Consider the following 5,000-nt stretch of genomic DNA (forward strand, 5'->3'; position numbering starts at 1 on the left):
GGAAAGTCCCAATCGGCCCCAGGATCCGGGGACGCGAAGAGGAAGAGGGACCCGATCCGCCTGAACGCCAGACGCCCCCTGCGGTCGGGGGCGCCGGCCCGCGAAGGACCCTTCCCGTCGCGAACGTGAGCGCCACATCGATCGGAAGGCGAGAGAGGAGCGGGCCCCCCCTCCCTCCGGGGGGCGCCGACAGTCGGAGTTCGCATCCCGGCCACCGGGCCTGCACCGGGGGTGCGAGGGGACGACGGGGTCCCCGGAGGAAAAGAGCCGGAAAAGGGGGGGCTCGGGGGGGCCGGGGGCCGCCCCACCTGCCAACGTGCCCCTGTCCCCCCTCACAAGATCGGGTACAACGCGCAGATTGGTCCCCGAGGCTCATCTCTGGTTCTCACAGGTTCCGAAAAACCTGTTCTCAGAAATCTCCTCGCACCCGTCAAAATGAACTAGTCGAAAAATCCAACCGCCAATTTAGGGGGACCAATCTGAAATCCTATCCGACCTCCTGGTTCTCTCGGTCGGCCGAGGGCACTTTTGGCGACCCCATCCGGACTTCCGTGAGACTGCCGGCCATCAGGTCAACCCGTCACTTTGAATGGGGTTGACCTGATGGCCGAGCAGGGACTTAGACATTTTTTCAGCCTTTTCCTCGGGGTTGACCTGGTGTCCCGGGGGGACTTAGACATTTTTTTCAGCCTTTTCCTCCGGGTTGACCTGGTGTCCCGGGGGGACTTAGACATTTTTTCAGCCTTTTCCTCCGGGTTGACCTGGTGTCCCGGGGGGACTTAGACTTTTTTTCAGCCTTTTCCTCCGGGTTGACCTGGTGTCCCGGGGGGACTTAGACTTTTTTTCAGCCTTTTCCTCCGGGTTGACCTGGTGTCCCGGGGGGACTTAGACATTTTTTTCAGCCTTTTCCTCCGGGTTGACCTGGTGTCCCGGGGGGACTTAGACTTTTTTTCAGCCTTTTCCTCCGGGTTGACCTGGTGTCCCGGGGGGACTTAGACTTTTTTTCAGCCTTTTCCTCCGGGTTGACCTGGTGTCCCGGGGGGACTTAGACTTTTTTTCAGCCTTTTCCTCCGGGTTGACCTGGTGTCCCGGGGGGACTTAGACTTTTTTTCAGCCTTTTCCTCCGGGTTGACCTGGTGTCCCGGGGGGACTTAGACATTTTTTTCAGCCTTTTCCTCCGGGTTGACCTGGTGTCCCGGGGGGACTTAGACTTTTTTTCAGCCTTTTCCTCCGGGTTGACCTGGTGTCCCGGGGGGACTTAGACATTTTTTTCAGCCTTTTCCTCCGGGTTGACCTGGTGTCCCGGGGGGACTTAGACATTTTTTTCAGCCTTTTCCTCCGGGCTGACCTGGTGGCCGAGCGTCTCGCCGTCCGCGGCCGGAGCTAGAGATGCCCCCCCCCCCAGGCCAGCCTGCGAAGCCGCGGCCAGGATCGGGCCCCTGGAAGTCTGACTAAAAATTTTCACCGACCCCAAAAACGGTTAGGGGGGGCCTCATAAAGCCTCCGGAGCGAAAAAAAAAAAACGGAAAAAAGGATCGGGCCCACCCGAGGCAGGGGAGTCAGTAAGGGAAAGGGGACGAGGCGGCCCGGAGCCGGGTGCCCGGAGCCGGGTGCCGGCGGCCAGGATCGGGCCCCTGGAAGTCTGAAAAATTTTTTTCACCGACCCCCAAAGTGGTATTGGGGGGGGCTCATAAAGCCTCCGGAGCGAAAAAAAAAAAAAACGGAAAAAAGGATCGGGCCCACCCGAGGCAGGGGAGTCAGTAAGGGAAAGGGGACGAGGCGGCCCGGAGCCGGGTGCCCGGAGCCGGGTGCCCGCGGCCAGGATCGGGCCCCTGGAAGTCTGAAAAAAATTTTTTCACCGACCCCCAAAGTGGTGTTGGGGGGGGCTCACGAAGCCTCCGGAGCGGAAAAAAAAAACGGAAAAAAGGATCGGGCCCACCCGAGGCAGCGGAGTCAGTAAGGGAAAGGGGACGAGGCGGCCCGGAGCCGGGTGCCCGGAGCCGGGTGCCCGCGGCCAGGATCGGGCCCCTGGAAGTCTGAAAAAAAAATTTTCACCGACCCCCAAAGGGGTGTTGGGGGGGGGCTCATGAAGCCTCCGGAGCGAAAAAAAAAAACGGAAAAAAGGATCGGGCCCACCCGAGGCAGGGGAGTCAGTAAGGGAAAGGGGACGAGGCGGACCGGAGCCGAGTGCCTACGGCCATACCGGACGGAAGGCCCCCGATCCCGTCCGATCTCGGAAGGTAAACCGTCCCGGGCCTGGCTAGTACTTGGATGGGTGACCGCCTGGGAATCCCAGGTGCCGTAGGCAGCTTTTCCCGCTGCGAGCCAGCTCTCTCCTTTTCTGGGGAACAAGGGCAGGGTCGCCCTGCCAGGGGCCCTGGGGCTGAAGTCCCTGCCGGCCACCAGGTCAACCCGGAGCCTGCCCCTCTGCGGCCAGCAGGTCAACCCCATACCGGCAGGGGGTTGACCTGGTGGCCGGGAAGCAGAGCGGCCAGCAGGTCAACCCCATACATTCAGCGGGTTGACCTGGTGGACGGGAAGGAAAGCGGCCAGCAGGTCAACCCCATACTTTCAGCGGGTTGACCTGGTGGCCGGGAAGGAAAGCGGCCAGCAGGTCAACCCCATACATTCAGCGGGTTGACCTGGTGGCCGGGAAGGAAAGCGGCCAGCAGGTCAACCCCATACATTCAGCGGGTTGACCTGGTGGCCGGGAAGGAAAGCGGCCAGCAGGTCAACCCCATACATTCAGCGGGTTGACCTGGTGGCCGGGAAGGAAAGCGGCCAGCAGGTCAACCCCATACATTCAGCGGGTTGACCTGGTGGCCGGGAAGGAAAGCGGCCAGCAGGTCAACCCCATACATTCAGCGGGTTGACCTGGTGGCCCGAAAGCAAACCGGCCACCAGGTCAACCCGGAGCCTGCCCCCGCGGGCAGGGGCCAAGCGGACCCCCCTCCGCCCGGGCTTGCCCTGCTCCGAGCCGGGGCTTAATCCCCGTCCGGCCACCAGGTCAACCCGGAGCCTGCCCCTCTGCGGCCAGCAGGTCAACCCCATGCCGGCAGCGGGTTGACCTGGTGGCCGGGAAGGAAAGCGGCCACCAGGTCAACCCCATACTTTCAGCGGGTTGACCTGGTGGCCGGGAAGGAAAGCGGCCACCAGGTCAACCCCATACTTTCAGCGGGTTGACCTGGTGGCCGGGAAGGAAAGCGGCCAGCAGGTCAACCCCATACATTCAGCGGGTTGACCTGGTGGCCGGGAAGGAAAGCGGCCAGCAGGTCAACCCCATACATTCAGCGGGTTGACCTGGTGGCCGGGAAGGAAAGCGGCCAGCAGGTCAACCCCATACATTCAGCGGGTTGACCTGGTGGCCGGGAAGGAAAGCGGCCAGCAGGTCAACCCCATACATTCAGCGGGTTGACCTGGTGGCCGGGAAGGAAAGCGGCCAGCAGGTCAACCCCATACATTCAGCGGGTTGACCTGGTGGCCGGGAAGGAAAGCGGCCAGCAGGTCAACCCCATACATTCAGCGGGTTGACCTGGTGGCCGGGAAGAAAAGCGGCCAGCAGGTCAACCCCATACATTCAGCGGGTTGACCTGGTGGCCGGGAAGGAAAGCGGCCAGCAGGTCAACCCCATACATTCAGCGGGTTGACCTGGTGGCCGGGAAGGAAAGCGGCCAGCAGGTCAACCCCATACATTCAGCGGGTTGACCTGGTGGCCGGGAAGAAAAGCGGCCAGCAGGTCAACCCCATACATTCAGCGGGTTGACCTGGTGGCCGGGAAGGAAAGCGGCCAGCAGGTCAACCCCATACATTCAGCGGGTTGACCTGGTGGCCGGGAAGGAAAGCGGCCACCAGGTCAACCCCATACAGGCAGCGGGTTGACCTGGTGGCCCGAAAGCAAACCGGCCACCAGGTCAACCCGGAGCCTGCCCCCGCGGGCAGGGGCCGGCATACCCCCGTCCGTCCGGGGTCGCCCTGCCCCGGGCTCCGGGCTTAAGTCCCGAGCGGCCACCAGGTCAACCCGGAGCCTGCCCCCGCGGGCAGGGGCCGGCGGACCCCCGTCCGTCCGGGGTCGCCCTGCCCCGGGCTCCGGGCTTATTCCCCGTCCGGCCACCAGGTCAACCCGGAGCCTGCCCCCGCGGGCAGGGGCCAGGCGGAGCCCCGTCCGTCCGGGGTCGCCCTGCCCCGGGCTCCGGGCTTAAGTCCCGAGCGGCCACCAGGTCAACCCGGAGCCAGCCCCCGCGGGCAGGGGCCGGCGGAGCCCCGTCCGTCCGGGGTCGCCCTGCCCCGGGCTCCGGGCTTAATTCCCGTCCGGCCACCAGGTCAACCCGGAGCCTGCCCCCGCCGGCAGGGGCCAGGCGGACCCCCGTCCGTCCGGGGTCGCCCTGCCCCGGGCTCCGGGCTTATTCCCCGTCCGGCCACCAGGTCAACCCGGAGCCTGCCCCCGCGGGCAGGGGCCAGGCGGAGCCCCGTCCGTCCGGGGTCGCCCTGCCCCGGGCTCCGGGCTTAAGTCCCGAGCGGCCACCAGGTCAACCCGGAGCCAGCCCCCGCGGGCAGGGGCCGGCGGAGCCCCGTCCGTCCGGGGTCGCCCTGCCCCGGGCTCCGGGCTTAATTCCCGTCCGGCCACCAGGTCAACCCGGAGCCTGCCCCCGCGGGCAGGGGCCAGGCGGACCCCCGTCTGTCCGGGGTCGCCCTGCCCCGGGCTCCGGGCTTAATTCTCCTCCGGCCACCAGGTCAACCCGGAGCCTGCCCCCGCGGGCAGGGGCCAGGCGGACCCCCGTCCGTCCGGGGTCGCCCTGCCCCGGGCTCCGGGCTTAATTCTCCTCCGGCCACCAGGTCAACCCGGAGCCTGCCCCCGCGGGCAGGGGCCGGCGGAGCCCCGTCCGTCCGGGGTCGCCCTGCCCCGGGCTCCGGGCTTAATTCCCGTCCGGCCACCAGGTCAACCCGGAGCCTGCCCCCGCGGGCAGGGGCCGGCATACCCCCGTCCGTCCGGGGTCGCCCTG

At 65.9% G+C, this 5,000-nt stretch overlaps 1 non-coding gene across 1 annotated transcript; it reads left to right on the forward strand.

Annotated features, from left to right (window-relative positions):
• The first annotated feature begins 2,189 nt into the window (after positions 1–2,189).
• On the forward strand, positions 2,190–2,308 carry LOC141979737 (5S ribosomal RNA). Its single transcript, XR_012637130.1, has one exon. It is a non-coding gene; the product is annotated as a 5S ribosomal RNA (ribosomal RNA).
• The last annotated feature ends 2,692 nt before the right edge of the window (positions 2,309–5,000 follow it).

Source organism: Natator depressus, chromosome 28 (genome assembly GCF_965152275.1).
Source record: "Natator depressus isolate rNatDep1 chromosome 28, rNatDep2.hap1, whole genome shotgun sequence".
NCBI lineage: Eukaryota > Metazoa > Chordata > Testudines > Cheloniidae > Natator > Natator depressus.